Source organism: Phoenix dactylifera, chromosome 8, assembly GCF_009389715.1.
Source record: "Phoenix dactylifera cultivar Barhee BC4 chromosome 8, palm_55x_up_171113_PBpolish2nd_filt_p, whole genome shotgun sequence".
In the NCBI taxonomy this organism is placed as follows: domain Eukaryota; kingdom Viridiplantae; phylum Streptophyta; class Magnoliopsida; order Arecales; family Arecaceae; genus Phoenix; species Phoenix dactylifera.
The window spans coordinates 7,898,916-7,924,066 of NC_052399.1; the positions used below are offsets into that span (position 1 = coordinate 7,898,916).

Consider the following 25,151-nt stretch of genomic DNA (forward strand, 5'->3'; position numbering starts at 1 on the left):
AATTAGTTCAAATAGTCTGAGTTTTATCCTTAAGAGTTGCGCGAAGTATCCACATGCTCTTTCCTTTATTAATCCGATCAGGAAAAGAGTCAGCTAGATCCTATGAGGAGCACCATCGTATGCAGAGAGCTTTGAGCCAGACGCAAGGGGTGTGGGACATGGCTTTTCCCCCTTTTCCGAATGGGAAGTAGTTTTGATGATCTAGTTGGAGATCACTGGTTACTTCTCCCATTTCGCGCGAGAAGGCCGACAGCTAGGATTTTTTTTTGGATGTAAAGGTCTTATTTTGTTCGTTCCATTGATGCCAAAAATTAAATTTTTAGCTATCTATTGAAATGCCTTTGCCGGATTTTTCTTCCTAGGTGAGCATACGACTTTAGAACAGAAAAAATGTCTCAAGATGATGCTGTTTTATACTTCAGGCTTGTTCCATGCCTCTTCTGCGTTATTTCTATAACTTTTACCGTATTGCTTGAAAAGGAATGAACTTTGATTTGCTGAATATTTCTTTATTATTATCATTATATGCATAACAATGCTGGTGTTTTCCTAAATTTGGATGACACAAAGCCTTTAATATTGTAGTCTAAAATGCAAGTTAAAAGTAGATGACCTAGTAAAGCAAAGTGGCTTCTCTAGAAGCAATTGATGATGGCTTGTCGTAATGCATAAAATCACTTATCTCACTTTAATTAGAAACGAGAAATGGTAAGTGGTAAGGATACCAGACCAATCTGTGCTGCTAAGCATTCTCAAAAGAAAAAAAGGTGTAATGCTAAGCTTATAATTGTGGTAGAAACTTTAGGAAGTTACACTAAGATTTCAATCAGATGAAGTTCTGTCATGATGGGTTAGCTGCCGATTTAAAACGTCTTCACCATAACCATCAAAGCATTTTTTTTCCTTTAATATGGGTTAAGTATAGAGCACAGCTGAAAGTCCATGGAAGGATAGGCAGATTCCTGTGACTGAATGTAAGCTTGACATCAACTATATGAATTGGTTCTGGTGGTGAAACATAGATCTCTGTGTGGTGGTTTGGGTGACCTACCTTATTGGTCATTCTTGTTCACACAGATAGGAAGCAACCTTCCAAAATTCTCATAGGTGAAAGAGTCCAAACAAGAGAAGATGACGACATCTTATTATTACCATTACAAGATATGAAACCTTATTAAGGTTGACGGTGAGAAGGCATAGGAAAGATCATGATATTTTTTTTGGGAAGATGGGTTTTGATGTTAGTGGATTGAGCAGGTAAGAAGATTTAATACTTTAGCAAACTTTTAATATACATCAAATGGTCAATGAGTTGCAAAAGGGCCTTAGTGTCTGTTGCCAAGGTTTTGGACATTAATGTTGTTTCATAGTAGAAAAAGTTGAATTTGTCAGGGTTTTGCAATCGATAGATGCCACCATTCTTTTATTTTATGAAAATGTGGATAAATCATGGATCCAGATACTGAACAACATCAGTTATACAGGTTGATTCTTCTGATACTGCCCATAACTAGTTTATTATATCCTAGTGAAATAGCCAAATAGCTTTTTTCATGGGAAAATTGTTGGCCATATGAATTGATGGTTAGGCTTTGGTCTGCTTGACTTGAGTCAAGATGGTGTGGGCTAATTCCAGGCAATTTAGGTTTTAAGAATGCTTTAGGTTTCGTTGAAGAGACCTACTTGAATTGTCCAGCATATTGTTTGATTCTTAAATGACATTACGAGTAACATGTGAGTTTCTATTCTATTTTGAACATCCAAAAAGAAGAGAAGGAAAAGGTAGAAGAGAAAACATGGACAAAAGGAAATGAAAAAAAAGACTTCATATGCAAATGTATGTCTGTGCATGCTTTCCGTTAAAGTTAATTATAATAATGCTGCGTGTTTGTGATGCACATGAGGAGAAGCATAGATGTCTGTGATACTAGTATGATAAACACACTGCCACTTTTAGCTGGTTCGATCTAGTTTTTTTTTTAAGTTTTTTTTTTTTTTTATAAAAAAAAAACCTTATGCAATAGTTAAAACCGAGGTGTGCTTTTATTAGAGAGGGGCTATTTACAATCCTTGTAGACAGACAGATTGCAGCACTTCAGAATGGACAGAGCCTCAAGGACCATGAGCAAGGGCCCAAAGTAATTTGCACTATGATAGTACATTTGTTTTCTGTTTGTAGATAAAATGTGCAAGTTTAATGATATGTATAATGATTAGAATATTAGAACTTACCATTGTTAATGATGCTATGTAATTCTATGCTGGACTGTCTCAATGGCATAAGCTGAAGTTTTTTTTCTCTCTTTCCTGTGGGGTTGTCACAGAGGGGGATGCTAGAGCAGAATACTTCTTGTGGGTATTTCTCAGCTGTAATTTATGCGAAGAAAGAGGGCTTGATACTACAAATATTTCTTGCATTTTTTATTAATATATTTTTTCCTACTGATTTTTAATTGATATTTATTTTTTTCTTTTGCTTGGTCTATATCACTAGCAGTTATTAATTTAATACCAAGTATTCGCTGTGGCCTGTGCAATTGCCGCTACCCAACATTTAAATTTAAACCCTTGGGACAAACACATTGGTCGAAGGTGTATCCTGGTTATTAAAAGTTTAAAATCAAATTTTTGCAATTGTATGTTACTATGTTTTCTCCGCTTGTTATTTACTAAAAATATTGGCCTTTTGGCCCATTTCATTTAATGAACATAATATTTGTTCAAACTCTAATGCTCATGAGATGTGGGTGTTTGGAAGCTTGCCATGCGGATTTGATGTGAGAATGATTATATGACTTTTTGATTATTCTTGACACACGAGGATTGCAATGCTGAAAAATGTCAAAAAGTAGCACTCAAAGCGGTAATCTCAAGAGGCTTATTTCCTATGTCAGCAATGTTATATTCTAGTTATATATTTATAATCATTATCTGAAAATATCTTTTCTAGATCTGTAATCTGTCATCCTTTCTGAAATTTATCTGTTATTTTTTATTTTAGTTTTTTATTGGTTGACTTCTTTTTGTGTCTGTTTGACATGCAGGCCTTTGGTTACACTTGTTTATCCTTGTAGTAGCATTCCTATTTCAATTCTTGCAAGATGTCGGAGTGATTTCTTGTGACATTGGTCAATATATTTGTAATGAATATGCATTTAATCTTGTTGTATTTTGACAGGTATGCATCAGTGAAGGCATAGAAATAAATCATCTGTTGATGATCAGCAATGGCTCACCTATTGGGTGTTGTATTCTTTGATTACATTGTTTGAGCTCATTTTGCTAAGCCATTGAATGGTATTTGCTTTTCTGATGTTGCCACAATTTTTCTCTAGACCTGTATACTTAATTCTCTATATTCTTTATTTGATTTTGTTTTTCTGATGTTTGATTTTGCTTGACATGTTGTAATGATACTGTTAAACAATTCTGAGCCCAAACTGTCATATATTTCCATGATGGCTGAGCCCTTTACGATGTTTAACATATAATTTACATTAGCAAACCCACAGAAGGGAGAGACTTATTTAGTGGAATCAATAGATAATGACTAACTAGCTTTTCTCTTGTATCTGGATCTCTACACATACATTAGAGATGGCGATCCATTGGAAATTTGTTTTGACTAAGTGCTGGAATTTTTTAACTTCATAGGACTGATATCTGTGCTGGACCTTGAGGCTTAGTGAAAGCCACAAAAGCACGCATGATGGCCTGTCATCTAACAATTTGTGTGGGCAAAAATAACTACTGGTGTATCTTAACCACTATTTTTGGGTTTGAATCCTGCCCAAACCTGATTTGGGCTGGCTTTCTCCCTTCCTAGTTCTCAAAAAAAAGAAAGAAGAACAAATGAAATTTTTGGTTCCAATCATCTGCATCCTCTTATGTTGTTGTTATGCAATAATTTACTAAGTTTATGTTGTTATATATGTTCTATTACAGGTTTCCTTTTTGGCCTTATGCAAAACTGGCCTTCAACTGTTGGTTGGTCTTACCTTACTTCAATGGCGCTGCATATGTTTATCAGCATTATGTGAGACCATTGTTTGTGAACGAGCAGACGATAACATCTGGTATATTCCCGGAAGAAGAATATATTCAGCAGAGCTGATGATGTTTTATTAGCTGCAGAGAAATTTATTGACAAAAATGGACCAGCAGCATTTAAGAAGCTCATAAACAAGGTATGCCAGTATACTCCTCCTTCTTTTCAGTGCTGAATAGGAAAATCTGCAATTAGGACTGCAAGTGGATTGAATTGACTTATTTTGATCCACAACTAACTTGATATGATCTGGTCTAGTCTGAGCAAGAATCATTTGGTTGTGGCCTGGCTCCAGATGATCTGATCTTGTAGATATATCGATTGGTTATGGATCACACAAGACCTGATCCAGATCCAACCTGACTTCAGAAACTGATACTCCATTTAATTTTCCTACTCATTGGACCCTTTTCAAACCTAGAAATTTTTTTATGTAACTGATCATCTATTTGGGTTGTTAGTCATAACTGAAATGTCGTTGTTCATTTATATTAGATCTGTAATTTTCTTGCAAGATCTGCTACTATATAATTAACTAACTCGATCTCAACATTTTCTTGTAGATTGGTCTATCAAATTGTTGATCCGGTTTGCCTGGAAAAATCTATTGGTCAAATTAAATCTTAAAGCAACCATTGTGGATGAGATGTGGTTTCATTTTTCTTTTAAAGTCTGATTCAAGTGTGATACGCCTACTGAACATGTGCTACACAGTCAGAAAGTCCTGTTCTTTTGTTAAATATTGAATTACATTGCGATCTATTAATTTTATTTGTTGTTTTGTTTAAGTTTAAAACTTGTTCTACTCTAACCTCATTTTAATCTTTTGGCTTAAGCCTCTAGGTTAAATCAATAGTCTTATTGCCATAAGCTCTCTTTTATTGTCGTCTTCTCTTTTTAAAGTGATCGGCAGAATGCCTTTAAATTCTCATCAGATCACCAGTATGTTTTTACCAAACATTTCTGTGTTATTTGCGACTGAAAAGGTAACAAAGCCAAGAAGAGCAACAAACATGAGACTTTGATGACAAGGTGGTTGGGAAGGATCCAAGTCGTGGGCGAGCAATAGGCATGTGACATTCGATAAAGTGGAGCTCCAAGGGAATCAAGGAGCTGGAGAACAGCAGTTTTATGATCTTTGATGGTGATGATAATAGATATTGGACTTAGAATTGTAATTCTGTTCTCTTGTGAGCTGACATAGATCAGTGTCTCCATTCAGCCATCAGTTATCTTGAAGGTTTTGTTCTTGGTAATCAATGAATATATTTGAGCACTAAAGTGAAAATGAACTTGAATCTTCTGACTTTGTGGAGAAATAGCTGCATTTTAAGTGCTTCAAATGTCATCAGTTTATCCAACATCATCCTTGCACTTTAAGAAAGGAATTCCTACCATCATGACTGTCATGCATGCGACACTTGGACTGCATTGTAGGTTTAACATTGACCGTAAAGCATATGCGAGGCTCTCTACGGAAACATATTTTGTTTCATCAATTGCTTCTTGATGATACACTTGGAAAAAGTGGGATGATGCATAGTTAATGTGGGAATGGTATCTTTGTTCTTACAATGAAAAGAGATGCTCTATTTTGTGCTCATGTCTATCTATTCTTTTATTTTTCTGTCATCTGAATTTGTTTGCTCAAGTAGGCTCGAGCATCCAAATAAAAGATCAAGCTTTTCGCTTAAATATTGGTCTGTAAGCATAGTACTGATTCAGATGCGTCATTGCGAGGTTGAACCTGCAAGACGAGCTGGCTTGCGTGCTGAGAACAGTGCTTGCGATGCTCTCATGCTTGCTACCGTTTCTTTCCTGGGCTCTATTTAACCTTTTAGCTGGTGACCCTAAAAGATCAGCCATTAGCAGATTGCAATATGTCCAGATATTTCCAACTGTTTTCTTGCATATATCTAGCATTGTTCTTACATGCGAAAGATAAGGTGGCAATAAGCTGTTAGAACGGTTGGACGCTTCATTCCGATTGTCTAAATGCCAACCAAGGAACATGTATGTGGGACTGAGACGAGTCAGAGCATGGTCCAAATAGGGAGTGGCCTAGCTGTGCGGTTTTGAAGGAAGTTGCGGACAAAAATATGGTCAATAAAAAAATAGTGGAATATTGATCGGAGTATTAAAAAAAATAAATTTTTTTATAAATATAAATTTTTATATTTTATGAGGAAAACAATTATTTAGGATATAGGATTCCAAAAGTCTTCTTTTTTTTTTTTTTTAAAGTACTTAAAAGAAGCTCATCTTTTATTAAAAATAGAGTTTTTTTACATAAATACCTTTCTAAATATCAAATTTTGCATGAATATTCTTCCAAAATTGATATTTTTGCATGTATACTCTCGTAAATATTTATTTTGCTATTCTGTCTTTTTTATTCTTATTTTTGCATATGTACCACGCCATCAAACATCGTTAAAAAATTAATGATTTCAAATTAAAATGACTAAATATTTTTAATGGATAGATATGTAAAAAGAAATATCTAGAAGACGAGCGTGATGGAAGACAAAAAAAATAATTTCAAAATTTATTTTACTTTTAATTAAATAATATGATTTTTATTAGTAGTGTTAAAAGATTCGTTATATTAGGAGTATTTGTGCAAAAACAACGTTTTATGCGGATATAGAAATAATATAATTTTAAAAGAGTATTCAGACAAATTTAAATTTTTATTTTTTAAAAAATATAATAATATCTTGTATAATTTTTATAAAATATTTTTTTTATTAACTTTTCTAGAACCCGGGACACCGCAGGGGCCACGCGGCTAAGCGAGTGATGGCAGACGACGAGGTTATACCTTTCGCGCGATGAACATGGACGGATGGTCGCGAAAGGAGGATCCACCTTCCTTCCTCCTTCGTGCGAATCCACCATTGGATCACCCACCGCACAATCTCAAAGCGCTCCGATCTGTATTTTTTTTTTTTTTTTTGGTTGATCCAACGCGAAAGAACGTTGCTCCTTCTATGACGCATGGACTTATAACGGTCGTTATTAGAATCCATGGGGGACTCCGTGTTTTCATGCATTCCGAATCGATGATTTCGCGGGGTTTATGCTGACGTGTGAAAGAATGGAACGAATGGAGGGAGCGGTGCACGTTGGTTTCCTCTGGCTCTCCCGGCATACGATAGTTTCCCTCCGTTCTTTGATCCTTTCTCGCCATTTTCTTCTACCATTCGGCGAAACCTCGATCCGAAGAACTTCCTCTTGCGACGAGATCCTCCTGGATCCTTCGATTCAATCCCTCCATTGCCTCCCCCAACAGCGCAATCGCTTCCCCTCGTCGATTCGTTGGAAATTGCCGTGCTTGGTGGCGCCGTTCCCTGGTTCCTAGAGGCGAGGTAGCTTCTCTCCGCCATTGATGTAATATTTTAAAGGATTCCGAGGTTTAACGCCCGCGGGGGCTCACGTTTGCCTGATTTTTGTGCGATTCGATGTGTTTCAGAGCAAATTTGCGGGATTCTACGGTTTCTTTCCGAGAAATTTGAGCTGTTTTGGATCTCGGAAACTATTCAGATGGGCGTGGGTTTGTGTTCCTAATGGAGAGTTTCCTGAGGAAGAAGAATTGGAAATGATCTTTTCTCTAAGTTTGCCATCCATTGATTTCTTTAGGAGTTCTGTGGCTACAATGCATGCATTCCGATATTGGGACCGGTTCCAAGACGTTCTTGGGCTTCAATCTTCAAAGAACTTAACTCGGGGTGAATCATTGGCTTGAGATGGCTCGCTTTGAATCTGATGGGATAGATGAATAATCTGCATTTCTCTTCTCTAGAACAAAACGTGCTACATGTTCCTTTATGGGGCAGGTTCAGATGCTGTCGTATTCTTCTTATTGTTCAGAAGAGTGGTGTTCTTCACGCATGCAATGCTTGATATTAGATCGCAGATGGCAGATTCCGTGAGGGGCGGCTCCTGGAGAGGGATATCGAACAGGTATCGAGCTTTGTTAGTGTTAATTCCAATTGGTCTTAGAATATCTCGGCAGAGTGAGGCTTTTTCTCCCCGCTCTTTTTGTGAAAATATCTTGTGCCTCTGATTTTTTTTTTTCCGCCACTGAAGTACAAACCCCAACCCACCCCCTAGCCCCTTCTTTTTGTCGTCCTTTCATTTGATAAGGAATCAGCATGGAACTCGTACATTGATAAAAAGGAAGGTACCAGATGACAATGGCAGCACTGCCGTTTTTACTTCAATTCTTCTTGATTATAGGAGCATGGATCATTTGGACATTAACCTGGAGGCTTTCAAAGAATCCTTTGGCAAAATTTCTGCAAATTATGTTCCTTATGCTTTTCACCATTGAACTTGTTCAGCTTCACTTGCGGCTAGCTATTTGGCATATCTTACATGCCTCTCTGGTTCTTCACATTCATAGGCCAAAATACTCATAGCTAAGCAACGGAATCAGCATTATTGGACACTTTTTCATCTAGATTGCCCTCATGAATTCAATTGCCCTCCCTTTCATTGCCAGAAATTACTATACAATGACTATTGAGTTGGGTTCTTGCTGTAGTTATTTAGCAACTGCCATAGTCCCTATCTTCCACCTTGCGGGCTGCAGCCTTAGGACATCCAAATCTCTCTCACGTCAACAAACCAATTATGAATGAAAATTCATTCATTTTTTTCTCTCTTGATCATTTATAGATCATTTCTATTCTATTCATAAGTCTCATCACGTCAACAAACCAATTATGAATAATTCACTAGGTCCCCCACCGCCCCCCCCCCCCCCCCCCCCCCCCCCCCCCCCCCCGCCGCGCCCATGGCACGCATGTATGTTGTAGCTAGGTGTCTTGGACAGGATGGAAATGCCAAATTGTTATAATCACGATATGGTTCATTTCATGTGCTTTTAAGTTAATGATTCTCACATAATTAATTTAAGATAAATTTTGATTGGTCCAATAGTTCTTATAATATGATAGTTCTGTATGCACAACTTGAAAGTGAGTGGAATCCTAAAATCTTCCACTGATTGAGGTTATATCCCTTAAAAAATAATATTTGAAATTGCAAATAGCTGGCTGGTTTTATATTTAAGAAATTGGCCTCTTGGACTTCATTATTGGTGAATAGTTTCTTCAAGAATGATTGTTGGTGTATGTTAGATATTAATGACCTAGTGTTAATAACAAGGTTTGGATTAAATTACTTTTTTATAAACCTACAGTGTTGGCAATTCCACCAAACAATATCAATTACCCATGTTGTACATTCAGGAAAAACCTTCAGGGTAACACAGAATCTTCTTCCACTATCTGTTTGTAAAAAAAACAAGGCATTCATTACTCCTAAGTTACCATGACTGGCATGATGCTCTTTTCTTGCATTATAATATGACATCATTTTATTTCTTGATAATTTATTGGAATGATCAGGCAATTATAGCCCTCAAGAAAGGAGCATGTTTACTTAAATATGGACGCAGAGGGAAAGCCAAAATTTTGCCCTTTCAGGCTTTCTAATGTAAGTTGTGTTAGAACTAAAGTATGTTTCAATATTAATTTATTTCTCAATGTCCTTTGTATATTCTCCTCTATCATAATTCAATTTAGATATTGCTTACCTATGAGAAGTGCTCATTTGTTATGCTACAGTGCTTTCTAGGGTGACTGGATGGATATTTTTGTTGTTTTAGCCAGACATTTTCCATAAAATTATGATTCCATTTCTATGATCAGTTCCAGTTAAATTCAGTATTTTGGAATGACAATCTATGATGGTATAGAAAATTGTAAAAACTTAGGTTATAAGCTTATCAATTTGTAACTTTTATGTCAACAAAACACAATTCTCTCAGCAAGTACACCAAATTATGGTCTATGGCCGCCACACTTTCTTGTGTTGCCTCTAATGGAAGATGCCAATGACCCAATCATTAAGGAGCAAAAACTGAAGAGATCTATAAAGAATTTTCGATTTTTCGCATGAAGAGATGTCTCTTCTCACTTTTCCTTCCATAGAAGGTGTGCAGGTTGAGAGAGCTGGCTGAACTCTTGGTACTAGCCTAAGATGATCCAAAAAAGAGTTAAAAGTTTGGGGTGCGCTACTCAAGTTCTGATGGGCAAGAACTAGGGTAGGGCAAAAATTGGTATAAATAAAAGGGTTCCTTTTATCATTCCAAGATCATGTCCAGTTAGGAATTATCAAAAAGCCAATCTCATTACCAACGAAGAGTATGTGAAGTGTGATTCCAATCATGAAAAATTGTGCTGATCAAACACATTTTTTTCCTAAAAAAGTTTTAAAGCTCACAGTTGTTCCAAAGTACAATTTATTAGTGCAGTTCTGCCAAAACAAACCCTTATTATTTTTTTCACTTATGCATGTAATATGTTCCTAGAATATTTTGGAACCAAGAGTTCCTTTTGTGCTAAAAGTTTAAATCTTAGTTTTCTTCCAAGTAACGGAAAATTTCATGAGTGCAGTTCTACCAAAGCAAACCTTTGTTATTATTTTTTTGCAGTTCTACCAAAGCAAACCTTTTGTATTGTTTTTTTACTTATGCACAAGATTCACTATCTCGGCACTGGACTTGTACTGGTACCATCCTATTACAGTGTTGGTACACCTTGTACGGGCTAGTTCGGTGGTATCGAGTGTTGATGTACCCTCTTACCGATACCAATTGGTATTGGTACGGTATGGTCGTACGTACAGTACTGATTAGTACGGCAGAACTTGCCTATGCATTGATATGCTTCTAGAAGTATTGCAAAACCAAGGGTTCCTTTAGTTAATATGATAAGGCTATTTCTTGCTTTTCAGGATGAGTCCACATTGATTTGTATTCAGGGAAATGGAGAAACAACTTATACTAAGTCATGTTCAAAAATCATACCGGGCAACGGACTGTAAGTTAATGTGTTATAAATTTCTTTTTCCTTGTTTGCATGTGTAAGTTCTCATGCATGCTTTACATTAAAGCACATATTTCCAAATCAATACATTTTACTGACTATGAGATCATACTATGGAAGAACTCAATTATCATTCTCATTCATAGCAAGTTCACACATCAGCCTTTTGAGTTTATATTCTACAGTTGGATGTCTTAAAGCCATACATGGCCCGCAAATGTAATTGTGTTAAGACATATTGGAATGAAGTAATGCTTTTTCTCCCAAGTCTCTTGTTAGGAGCGATATTCCAATATAAAATAACATAACTATAACTCATAATGAAATTGTTGAATTATGATATGTAGTTTTTAGATGAAACTAAATTCTGGAAAAGGACTGAGGAGTTTGTTTATCATATTGATATATTGCAAAAGTGGTTTGAATTTTTTGTATCATCTCATTTGATCTTTATGATAGTCTGAAGAATATTTTTTTTCCCTTCTTTTCAGCCTATATTTCAGCGATATCCAAGGCCTGATAAGGAATACCAGTCATTTTCACTTATAACCAAGGACAGGTCTTTAGATCTGGTGGGACATCTTCTTGTTTGGCTATGTACTTGTGAAATATGATTTTGGGCTTAATTGTTCTTCAAAATTTTTGCAGAAGTGACTGACTTGTTTTACAAATTTGGACCACTTTTATATTATTTTGCAAGAATGGCCTAGTATTGAAATTTTTGGATGCTTTTGCCCCTGGCCCCAGCAGATACACTGTAGCCATATGTTTAAGTGGAGTTAAATGCATAGTTTTTATATTTGACGCACTTTTTTCTTGTTAAATATTGAATGGGCATATTTCCTGAGTGCTAGATGAACATAATTTTTATAGCGAACATCTGAAGTGCATCTGTGGAACCAGCAGCAAAAGTGTCCAAAACTTTTGAAACCAGACAATTTCTGCCAATAAAAAGAAGCGGCCAAATATGAAAAAAGGGAAATAAGCTGTGCCATTTTTGCAAACAATTCCCTTTTTCTTTGATAAATCCTATTAGTTTTTTGCAAATACACATTCTAACTTGCATTGCATGCTTTATAAATTAGCACCTCATAGTTGGTCGGGATCTTGACGACAGATTTGCAAGGACAAGGATGAAGCCGAAGTTTGGTTTGTTGGTTTGAAGGCCTTAATTTCACGTGGAAATTATCAGAAGAAATCAGAACCAAAAGCAGAAAGAATATCTGATCAAAATATGCTTGCTCGAAGAAATCTTCCACTGATTTCACCATTTTGTGATACTGATACATTCGAAAAGGTTGGATTGTTTTGTCTCTTCAAAATTGTATTCGTTATTATCTCATCAAATATACTTTACGTTGCCTTTCTTTTCCTCAGGATTCTAGAGATGCCCCAAGGACATATGAGAATCCTCCAGTTAGCAGCTTTGCAAAGGTATTTTCTGATGTGATACTATACACTGCAGCCACCAAAAGCTCCATTCCATCAGAATCAGTACGCAATTCTGTGAGTTCACTCTCATCTGGAGGTGTGGATAATTCAACTGGACAGAGCTCTGCAGTTGAAACTTGTAGAGTTAGTGTATCTAGTGCAATAAGCTCATCCAGCAATGGGTCATGCCATGGGGTTTTTGATGCCCTGGGTGATGTTTTCATCTGGGGAGAAGGCACAGGCAATGGGGTTCTTGGTGGTGGGCTTCATCGGATTGGAAGTTCATATGCCACCCAAACAGATTCTCCTTTGCCAAAACCTATGGAATCAGCTGTAATGCTCGATGTCCACAATATAGCTTGTGGAAGTAGGCATGTGGTGTTAGTCACCAAACAGGGTCAAGTCTTTAGTTGGGGTGAAGAGTTGGGAGGCAGGCTTGGACATGGTGTAGATGCTGATGTTTCCCATCCAAAGCTTGTTGATGCTCTAGGTGGTATGAACATTGAACTTGTGGCATGTGGAGAGTTTCATACATGTGCTGTCACTTTGTCAGGAGACCTTTACACATGGGGTGATGGTATTCACAATTCTGGTCTTCTTGGGCATGGGAGTGAGGCTAGTCATTGGATTCCTAAACTAGTAGTTGGTCATATGGAAGGCCTGAATGTGTCATCGGTATCTTGTGGACCATGGCATACAGCCGTTGTAACATCTGCTGGGCAATTATTCACATTTGGTGATGGTATATTTGGTGCTCTAGGCCATGGAGATCGTAAAAGCACAAATATGCTAAGAGAAGTAGAAGCTTTGAAGGGATTGTGCACTCTGAGGGCAGCTTGTGGTGTCTGGCACACTGCTGCAGTTGTGGAACTAACAGTTGAATCTACAGATAATGGTAACTCTGCATCTGGAAAGTTGTTTACATGGGGAGAAGGGGAGAAAGGCCAACTTGGACATGGTGATACAGAACCTAGATTAGTTCCAGCATGTGTGCTTCTTTATCTGAGCCAAGCTTTTGTCAGGTAGCCTGTGGGAATGATGTTACTATTGCTCTCACAATTCTGGACAAGTTTATACGATGGGAGCACTGTTCATGGACAGCTTGGGAGTCCTCTAGCGGATGGAAAGCTTCCAACTTGTATTGAAGGAAAACTTTCAAACAATTTGTTGAAGAAATTGCATGTGGTTCTTATCATGCTGCATTTTGACTTCTAGAACTGAAGTCTACACCTGGGGTAAGGGGCTAATGGTCAGTTAGGCCATGGAGACAATGATGATCGCACTACACCCACATTGTTAAGCTTTGAAGGACAAGCAAGTTAAGAGTGTTGCATGTGGTGCAAATTTTACTGCTGCCATCTGTCTTCATAAATGGGTGTCAGTGCTGATCAATCTGTATGCTCTGTGTCGCCTTCAATTTGTTTCAGAAGAAAGCGTCATAACTGTTATAACTGTGGTCTGTTTTTCTGCAAAGCATGCAGTAGCAGAAAGTCTGTAAAGGCATCTTAGCACCAAATATTAGTAAACCTTATCGTGTATGCGATGAATGCTATGTTAAACTTAAAAGATCATAGGGTCAGGAATGATTTCTCGAATTCCAATACATCAACATGGAAACCAAAAGCAAATTTCCAATGAGTTTACTGGAAAATGAATCTGTCTGTTCGAGATTGCGTGGACAATGCTCTAGGCTTTCTTCAGTTGGTTCCTTCAAAGTTGAAAACAGGCATTCCAAGTTGAAGAAATCTGAAACAAACAATAGCCGATTACCTCCCATCCTGAATGAAACCTCTAAATTGGGAAGCTCTTACCCATTAAAATCTTCAAACATATTTCTGGTTCTTCAAAAAAAAAAGTTTCTGCTTCTTCCTTCTTCAAGAACAACTTCTCGATCAACATCTCCTGTCTCAAGTATGCAGAGTCCACTGCCTTCAATAACCACTCCACTTGATCTCGTCTCACATCCTTGGAAATGGTTGCTGATGAATCAAAGAAGACGAATGACAATGCAATGCAAGTTGTTAGACTGCAGTTACAGGTGACTATTTCAATAAATGCAAGTAAGATAGTGGCATCATTCATCTCATCACAGTGTGTGATTTTAGTTTCATTTGTTCTTATAAGCTGAACCCATAGTTTTAATTCTAGATAATATTATTGCACGAGAAAAGGCAATTTAAATGTGAGCTTTATGATCACATCGAATGTAATCACTACATTCTGCATTCAAACTTGATGATTTAGTAGCTTTGTGACTAATTGACAAAAACTGAAAGCAAAGAAGGTTATTTACAAGAAAATATAATGCTTGATCATGAAGGATGGACATAGGGCATAAGTGCAAGATACAAATACAACATAATAAGACGGGCTTAAAGAGGTTTAATTACCTTAAATACTGTGCATCCAAGGGCTGTTTGCCCAAAATATCTTGACCTATAATTGGACAACCAAAAGTATTGGAGACGCATCACGGATGTAGTCGTATCCTTATTGTATCTGTACCAACTATTTAACAGAAATTAACAAAATATACCGGCTTAGAATAAATATTTACCATTATCAGGTCATCTCTGAGGTGTATCGAATTGATATCTACATATCAAATATGGACATGTTAGGGATGTATTCATGGTTCATGGATGCTTGAATTGCTAGTAGTTTGCTTTAGATTGTCTCTGACTATGTACAAATCCAGTAATACAAGGATGTGACAACTCCCATTATTGGATGTTTTGTGTGTTTGAAATTGTCATGTTAGGACATTTCATTTTTTATTTCATGTTGGCCATTACCAGAAAACCTTGTTGCATCAATTTGAGGTCAGCTTAATGGTTTTTTCTGTCATCAGATCGTACCTGAAAATGACATATGATGAATGTCAGCTTTCTTATATAAATTGTTTCATAATAGTGTATTTACACAATTGAAAACAATGGCAGCTGAAATTTAGTTATTGGGTAGACAGATAAGTGATCAGTTTTCTGGCCTTTTCTGTAAGGAGGTCAACCATCTTACCTATGAACACATGAATGACAATCCTCATGAGATCCACCTTATAAGTAGTTGATACAGTTATTCTGCTTACCAAAAATTATAAAGGGAAAAGTTTTCAAAGACATGTGATAGAATCATCAATAGGTTCACCTGATTCCTTTTTTTTTGCTAAAATCCTGAGTTCCTTTTCAGGGGTTAATCTGTTAAAGTGAAACAAAAAACAAACTTAACTGCTTACAATGGGCAGATCTGGATTATTAATAGTGACTTGAACAAAATGAATTTAAATGCATACTGCCTATACCTCAATCTAATTGATGACTCAGTATTCTTTTTTTCTTGGCATCAAAATTCATGATACCTTCTAACTGCTAGTGTATCTTCATCCGTGTCACGGTACCTTCTAGTTTGATGATTCATTGTTCTTTTTTTCTTGCCATTAAAATCTCATGATACCTTTTAACTTGCCAACGTATCTCATCAGTGTTTTGAAATGCAGTGCATGTGGCCATATATGTGCACACCTATGCAAATGCAGTCTCTTGACTGTACAACATAGCCTATATGCAGTTACTATATGCATCATACTGCATATGGACCCAAAATGCAGTCAACCTAGCACTATGGGCTGCATATGCAACTTGCTTTGCATCGTGCAGTTGCATATACCGCTTGCTTAGAATTTTGGGGCCACATATGCAGCCCACTCTTATTGAGCCTGTGTGGTTGAAGCAAGTTCAAGCTGATGGTTAAGCTTGATGTGGTTTTAGATGGGCCTGATACAGATATTAGTGATATTACTATGTTAATTATGTTATAATTACTGCTATCAAGTCTTTTGTACTGAGTAGTAAGCATAATCATTACTTGTTATTATTTTTAAAATTGCTATTAGTTACCCAAAAAATTATTACTATCATCATTGTTGTTTTTTTGTTTCAATGTATTTATTTTCCGTTAAATAGTTAAAAAAAATGACCTTATATGTGGCTTTCATATGGCATATGCACTATGTAGTCCCTTGATTTCCCATTTTCTGCAGCCATTTTTTGAAACACTGGTCTTCATACCGTGTCATTATTGATGCACACTGTTAATGCTTCAAATGCAAGCATCAACACGCATATATATATACATACATGCATACATACACATACATACATTCACACAGGCATTGCACATGCATGCGCACATATATGTACATGTGTGTGTATGAAGAAGGGCGTTGCGGTGCACAAAGCTCCTGTCACTGGAGTGTCTAGGGAGGGTCAGATATTTGCCACCTTATACCCTGGTTATAATAGAGCAACCTTATCGTGGCACCAAGTCCTGCCCTTTACATTTGTGTACCTGTGTCTTGTCAATTTGGTTTGCTCTTGCTTCAAGTGTCCAAGTATCATAGCAGAATGACAATATTTTCTGTTATTTCGTTAGATACATGAGCTGCCTAAGCAATCTATGTACTGGAATTGTATTCTGCAGGTACAGGATCTTACACGCAAAGCTGGACTTTTGGAGGCTGAGCTCAAAAGAACATCAAAGCTCTTGAGAGAAGCTACAGCAAAAGCGGAAGAGGAAGCTGCCAAATACAATGCTGCAAATTGAAAGTAAATCAAGTTTCTTTACTGCACAGGTAGAGTCACTTTTTTTTTTTGAGAAAAATGAGCTGATTGTTTTCAAACCCTCTTTTTTTTTTGAACACTCAAGCATTCTATATCCGCTTCCTTAACATAGTGGAACTATTATGAAGCATTTTTATATGTTCCTTTGTATTATGGTATATATATAGACTGGCTCTACTCAACTGAATCTCCACTCAAATCCATTCAGATCTAGATCAGAACATTGGGGTCCCACATCAATGATTCTAGCCATTAATTTGATCTACTACCTATAAACTATTTACATACTAAAAATCATGTGATTTGGAGCCTCTAGCCTATGCATTAAGTTATCAAGAAAAAACCATGTATTGTTTCATGTAATTTGAACTGTTGAATTTTTAACTACTTGATGCGTAGGCTAGGGATCTCCCAATCACATGATTTTTTTTTTTGTATGTAAGCAGTTTAGAAGTAGTAGATCATTTCTTATAGCTCAGGTCATTGATGTGGGACTCCTATTGTCCATTTTAAAACTGATCGATTTGAGTGAAGATACTCAAGTGTAGCCAAGTCTATATATATGTATTCCTGGATATTCATTGAACATGCATTGTCCATTTTAAAACTGATCGAATTTGAGTGAAGATACTCAAGTGTAGCCAAGTCTATATATGTATTCCTGGATATTCATTGAACATGCATTGTGGCCATATCTTTTCAGTGATTGGAGTCTTCGAACATGTAAAGCAATACTTTTTTATTTTAGAGTGAAAAACTATGGAAGGATTCTTTAGGCCCCAAGCAATTTGGTTTCTATGTAGTGCTTCCTATTATATACTCTCTTCTGGCCACATTGATGCATGTTTCAGGATACTTCATCAGAGATTTTTGGTCTGCCTTGGCCTCTTATCAAATGATCAGATGCTTGCTTGAAATCATTATCTTAAGTTTAATGTGCGTCACCCTATCTCCAAGTTTGTCATTTTCCCTTGATGATCAGATGTGTCAAAAGAGAAAAAGAGAATATTTTAATTACTTCCAAGTTTCTGGCTGTGGATGTGATATTGGATGTGGAATGGATCGCAATATGAAGTATAAGTCAAGTTTAGGTTTCTAAAAGAAGTTAAGGCGCATGCCTTTCCTGCACCCTGCATCAAGGCAAGAGAAAAAGAGTGTCAGACTCTTGCTGGATGTGTCACTATGATTAGGATTCCTCTCGATGTTCAAAAGCAACTGCATGGTGCAAATTGCAGCAACAGCACTTGGACTTTCTTGAAATTCTCCTGGGGGAGTCTCAGCTTGATATTTTTGAGGATTTAGGTCCTACTATGAACTAGAAAGCTCAAGTCCACAAGTATTAAAGCGGGGACTGATATGATAGGATCACTTGAGAGGGATGATGATAAGCAAGAAAGGATATAAAGTGTGGATGGGAGCTGGAAGGGGCCTACATCAGGGTAGTGGCTTTGCACTGTTTAAACCCCTGGTTCATGCAGTTCTACTTATTATTCTCAGCAAGCCTATTGTTAATAAGTCAAGGAGATAACTAATAGACTTAGAAGTCTACTAGGCTATAAGTGGGTCTGAAAGTTGGAAGGAAACGATAAACAGGACCAGCAAATTATATATCAAGAACCGGCATATTGACTGTTTCTAATTAGTCTAATAGAAAAACAGAACTCTATAAAAGAATCCACTGGGATATGTACGTGCTAAATACCTGGGTTCTTCCTTGAAAGCTCTTGTGAATACGATGACAACTTGAATTTCTGACTTGGAATGTTTATTCTCGACTTTCACTATGCTCTATTCTCTCATGGTAGACAAGATGTTTACAAATTTGCATAGTTAATTAGAGCATTCATCACATAGCCAGAAGTGTTTTTAGTTTTTACCATATGAGCTCCATCAAAATTTGTTATTGCTTGATATTTACCCTCAGAAACTTTTTTGGATAACAACCTTCAAAACATGATCTTGATATCATATTGTGTTTCTAACCATTTCTTTTGCTATCTCTGGTTGACTACTTGTTAATCTAAATGTCTAGCATTGAAATATCCTTTGGCTTGTCATTGATTTTTCTGGCCATAGAAAAAATCCAATCTATCACACCTTCACATTCCAGCCAATGGTCATACAAAACCTCTACTTTCCCGAGTTGTTCTTTTTCTTTTTTTGCCCCCTTGCTGGTTTCATAGAAATGAAGTTTAGATGGTCACCACATGAATAAAAAAATTTTCACCAAAAAGTCTGGAATAATCCAAACTAATCAGTATATTTAGAGAGTATAACTAGATGAAATTATCACAATGTTCCTGGAGTGAGATGTCTCGACCTAAGGGAGACATTTCTCTTGCTAAGTCTTCATCAGGCGATTTGCATGCTTCAGATGCTAGAGAGGACATTAGGAAAAGCACAGGTGAACAGAATTTAGATGCTGATTTTGAACAATCGTCATTACAATCAGAAAGACTTGGAACAAAGGCAAGCAGTCCTGTCAGATCCTGGATGTTTCTATTCAGGCAGGGATCTCAATTCACATAGTGGTAAGCATTTCACTAGATGAAATGGATACAAACCTTTGTCTTTGCCACTGTAGGAGTCACGGTGGAATCCATTCACCATGAGAACAGAAAAAGTTACTTGGCACTGAATATTTTCTAGTTTATTTCAAATGACACTTCCCTCTCCTATTAAATATGTTTGTATAGATTTTATTCCGAAGATCTAATATATATCAAACTAGAGTTCTGTCTGCCTAAAAGAGGATGCTTATCTCATAGAAATTAAATGGCTCACATGTTTAACTATTACTCGTGACAATTTATAAAGTCACATGATTGGCTTCCCTGATTATAGATGAGATCAATTCAAAATTTATAACAAAAGTTTGAGCATAAACCTCAAATAACTTAGATTTTCCTGGTGCTAGAATTTATTGGTCCCGTCAGATGTTATAATTAATCCAATGATCGATAAATAGTTGTTTTTGTGTTTTGAAATTGTTGTGAACAAAAGCTTTAAAAGCCATTAATTTGTAAAGATAACCACCAGTGGAGATTTTTAATTATGATTTGAAACTCAACCTTCCTACTCTATCAAAAGGTAGGCGGCAATTTGGGGGCTTGTAAACAAGCTGAGCTCTGGAGAGCCAAGCCGAGCTCAAGTTCAGCTCGTTTTGTCATTGAGCTGAGCCTGGGCCAGCTCAGTCATTTTTTAGCTTAACTGAAGATGTTCACAAACAGCTTGTTTGAGAGATCTGTTTGAAAACTTGGGTTCTTTCAAGCTGCCATTTATAATTTTTAGCTAACTATCTCAATTTCATCTTAATCCTGTACTTAGAATATATTGTATTTTATATGTTATGTAAGTTGGTAATAAGATATAAAATATTTTATATAATAAGAATTACAATCATCCATTGTAAATATTATTTATGTATCCATAGTTCAAGTTTTATTGAAATCCTAGCTTGAGCGAGGTAAGCTTAGATCTAGCTCGTCTCCTGCTACTTTAGCAAGCTGGTTCCAGCCAAATTTCAAGCTAAACAGAGCTAGCTCATGAACAGCTTGCTTATTTGGTAGTCTTCCTCAGAGAGATGATTGTTTGCAAGCTTTTGATGCAAGATCGATTGGGAAAGACATGCGTATGTAACATGGACCTAAAGCATTATGGAAACTAGGGTTTGGGTCAAAAATTACCTTACCATTCTTACACAGAACATGACAGTAAAGCCATAGTTTGAAAATTTTGCAACCAATAAGATTTTTTAAACCTGCAAGTTGATTTTGAAGGTCCTTAAGGATATTGAGGACTAGATTTTGAAGTTCTGCTAGGTTCTAGGAAGGTCCATAAGGTGGCTAGTAAGTGCACATGAGGTCTCAAGGGCTGAATTCTGCCAGAGAACCGTGACACATAGTTTAGTAAGGGAGAGTGTGGAGGCATCAGTAGGCAATAGGGACAGCTGGCTATAATACCATGTTAAGGTCCAACCCAAAAGCTTAAGCTAGTGTGTGGATGGGCTTATGAGCTTATGAGACCAACTAGAGTCTCTTAACCTACCCTATGTAGGACAATTCCTCAACAGCATCAACAAAGATGGCAGGTCTAATATATTGTTTTGACAGAATCATCGAATAATTATGAAAATAATGAATAAGGAAAAAGGTACTGCTTCATCAACAAACCGTGGCAACATAAATTAAAAATAAAGAAGCAGCAGCAATGTAATCTAGTGAAGCAATATGAGAATACACAGCAGGCAGCAAGGAAGAAATCAAAGAATGCAGGGGTGTGTGATTATGTCCGTGTGAGAGAGGGGGAGTAGGTTAACCAACCTTACATTAAGAGTGTTAAGTTTCTTCACTTTAACAAGTAGAAAATGAGTTTTTTTTCTCTCAAAAAGAATATGTAGAAAATTGAGAACAAGTGTTTGCTTTCTTTTTCTGCTCCCTTTTTCTATTTTCAATGATCAAATTGGTGCGAAGGAAAGTGAAGCCACTAATGTGGGTGTAAGTTTCTTTTTTTCCCCCCTGTATTATAGCTGACTATTGTTCCACTCACTACCTGATGTTCCATTTATTTCATGTTTGGTGCGGGCACCAGAATCCGGAAAAGACTCCAATCAATTAACTCAAGGTCACTGTGGCTAATTTAAATTTAATCGAGTCCTGTAAATAAAATCATTGAGTCAGATAGCAAGCCAAGTCAGGTTTCTACCACCACCTTTGCACACCCTTGGAGCACCACCTCGGCATCCACATCAATATCAGCTAGCCACCTCACCACTACTCCAACCAATGAAAGCATGCCAACCAGGATGAAGTCAAGCATAAGGAGCCGGACCACATCATGCCATCTCATCAAAGGAACCAATGCAACGTCACGCCACCTCATCAGAAGAACCAATCCCTATGCAACATGCTATGTGCCACCTATTGGGACGCCACCTCATACAAGTTGACACGTCACCCAAATTCAAAGTCCAAGAGGTCGGGCCACAATTCAAATGCAAGAAAATTTCAAATGGGAGTCAACAACTCTTCAAACCTTCCCCTTAAAAGCTGGCCAACTTTTCTTCCTTTTCTGCTAGCAATCAAGCCTTCAAATGTGGGGCGCCATTCATTATGTGTTTAAATTTCAAATCATGAGGAAAGTCTATAAATACCTCCTCATGACATCTTGTAATGTCAATTGATGAATGAATAAAAAGTGCTTCTTTCTTCCTTAGCAATCTTGCTTCGTCACCTTGAGAGAAGGTTGGGCGTGAGGCCCTTGTTCCAAGTTGGACGTGAGGCCCTAAAGCCACTACCACATCCACCACTGCCCCTACCTCCTCTCGCCTTCCTTTTTCTTTTGTGATTTCCATTCCCCTCTCACGCCAAAATTCTAATCCCTGTTTCTTTGCAGGTCCTTAAAGTACTCCATATCATTGGGTCAATTATCCTTCCAAACCAATAGCAAAAGGGCCCTGTTGCAACGGAAGATGAAGCTTGGTCATCCAATCATCAACCTTCGAGAGTGAGATCAAGGATCCTCCTCCAAAAAAATTTCAGAAGTTCAATGTTTGGTAAACCTGAACTCTAGGTCTGATTTATTGAAGGAAGTGTCCTAATCAAGTGGTTTCTCAACCACAACGGTCCATTCTTCTAAGTCCTAAATGAATTAGTATATGCGGGTAACTAGTCTTGAAATTACTATACTCATGTTAATGTTTCTTATCTCATATGTGACTGGAATTTCCTGCTGCTATTAGGCTAGTTAATCAACATAACTTACTGATAATCCTTATGTTTAAATCTCTCGCATTCATCCCGCATCAATGTTGGTTGAAGAATATGGCTAAAAGTGAGCCCGAAGGATCTGATATCTTCAGCAATGTTGGGTCTAATACTAAGCTTATGTCAAATTTATTTAGTATGTCTTATAACCAGAATAAAACAAATGTCTATTTGCTTCTCAGGCACCAAAGTCCAATGGCCACTTGGGTGATCCATTGCCCTACAACACTATGGTACCAGAAGAGACAGAATGGGTTGAACAGGTTGAACCAGGAGTTTATGTTTCTGTTTACTCTTCCCCTGGAGGCGGAAAGCATCTCAAGCGAGTACGATTCAGGTATGGAAATACCTTTTTTGTCTAGTTGTCAAGGCAACAATGCCATGAAGTTGATTGCAGAATAATGCCATAGCATGATGAATATGGAAACTGTCTAGTTGTCATATGTGTTGCTTTGACACACTTTGCTATTGCTAGCAAGTCTCAAATTTGGAAATCGTAATAGTCCAAGTTAATATGCACTTATATTTTCAGCTTCCTCATGGATAAATAGATATATGTTCACCCTTAAGTTTGAAGGTCATAGCCTCAACCTGTGACCAACTTTATGGCTTGTTTGCATTTAATCCTTTCAATTAATAGAGTTACTTCTTGTTTTAACTGATGGGGAAAAAATCACGCAATGTCCTCTGTCCAAATTTATCTGATTTAATGCATAGACTCTGCAAAGCTTGTTGAACATATTTTAAATGAATCTTGCATGGACAAAATCTATCATGTCAGCAAACTTTTTAAGCAAAAAATTTCTCCAATATTTCCATTTGTTGATTTCTTATGTTGACTTGATTGATCTGACAGTCAGAAAAAGTTCAGTGAACGACAGGCAGAGACATGGTGGTCTGAGAATGAAGTAGGGCTTCAGAAGCAGTACATAATCCGAACTGCAGAAAAATCCAACATTGACCCTTCTTCCACATCTGACAGTAAGGAAAGCATGATTGACTAGCAATACTAATGGACACATTTCCCACCACCGGTAAATGTAGTTCTTCTTTTTTTTTAATCGTTTGGTGGGTGCTGCATGTGCTCCATTGGCCTGTGAATCTGAAAGCAGCATCAACAGAAGTTAAGGGAAGTATCTTGCATATTGAGTATTCTGATTCTTCTCTGCTGCTTAAGTTTTGCAGCAATTATGCCCTCTGTTCCACTTGTGATTTTTGCGCCTTATGAGAAAACCACAGATCCGCATGCATTTTTTTTTGTCATGCTTTTCCTTTTTAAAAAAAAAAAAAAAAAGAATCTACAGCCATCTATTTTTTCTGCTGGGGCTCCATGTAATTTCGTAAGATATTTTTTATTTCTTCACGTCTCTTGTTACTGTTACTCATATTGTCATAGAATTAATAAAAGAGTTGATTTCCTGTGATTAATTGTTCTACTCTTAATCTTTGATGCGCTGCTTGTTTAAACCACTGGATGACTGCAGTATCTATTTCCATTCTTCATCAATTTTTTTTGTCCCCTGACAGTGGAAAGGACGTATGCCAAAATTTTTTTTATTTTCCATGTGTTGTCAACAAATCCAGCATCTGAAATCGGTGGATAATAAGTCCTGGCTTTGTTCTATGATCAAAATTCTGATCACCAGAACGAGAAACTGATATCAGGAGACATATAAACTGAGAAACACTTGATAATCAAGTTTTGAATATAAAATTATTCAGAAACATGTTTTACCCCGAGGGGAAGGTATAGAAACAAACACCAGGCAAGTACCTGGGTTAAATGCTTGGGAAGCACCTCCCAAGATTCAAATACAGATTTGGAGGGGTGCATCTGCTTCCGGGACAGAGCTAGTAGAGAGGCATTTGGCTGCCGCATGGATCAGCCTACCATCCTGTGCTCTCTTATTACAAAGCCTGCTCCAGTTGAAGATTTCCTCGCAGACCGATCAAAATCGTCTTTCAACAACACTCCCCCAAGGGGAGGGGTTGGGAGGATTGTCATCTGACTTGAAGAGGATAAGGGTGAGGCGGAGCTGCCTAGTGCTCTCCGTGATGTATTGTTTTTTTGATTTTTTAGGTTGTATCCGTATCCATACACGTTCAGTATGATACTTCCGTTTCAGCAAAAAAAAAAACAGAAAAAAAAGAGGGAGGATAAAAGAAGTGGGGTTGACAAAACCCACACTATAAAACCCATTGCCTCGCTTTCAAGTGGAACGGTTCCATTTTGAGAGCAGAGGAATGCGCTTGCTACCTAACGGGCTTCAGAACAAAGAGCCCTTCGACTAGCTCTATCGCAGAAGCAGAACTCTATGCTGCATGGCATGGCCTCTGTGCTGCAGTCTTCATTTATTCGCTGAACTCTGGCTTGAAGGCGATTCGTACG

General features: G+C 37.2%; 2 pseudogenes; both read left to right on the forward strand.

Moving 5' to 3' along the window:
- The first annotated feature begins 3,192 nt into the window (after positions 1–3,192).
- LOC103716797 lies at positions 3,193–5,428 on the forward strand (annotated as a pseudogene).
- A 1,622-nt stretch (positions 5,429–7,050) lies between these two features.
- On the forward strand, positions 7,051–24,187 carry LOC103716809 (annotated as a pseudogene).
- The last annotated feature ends 964 nt before the right edge of the window (positions 24,188–25,151 follow it).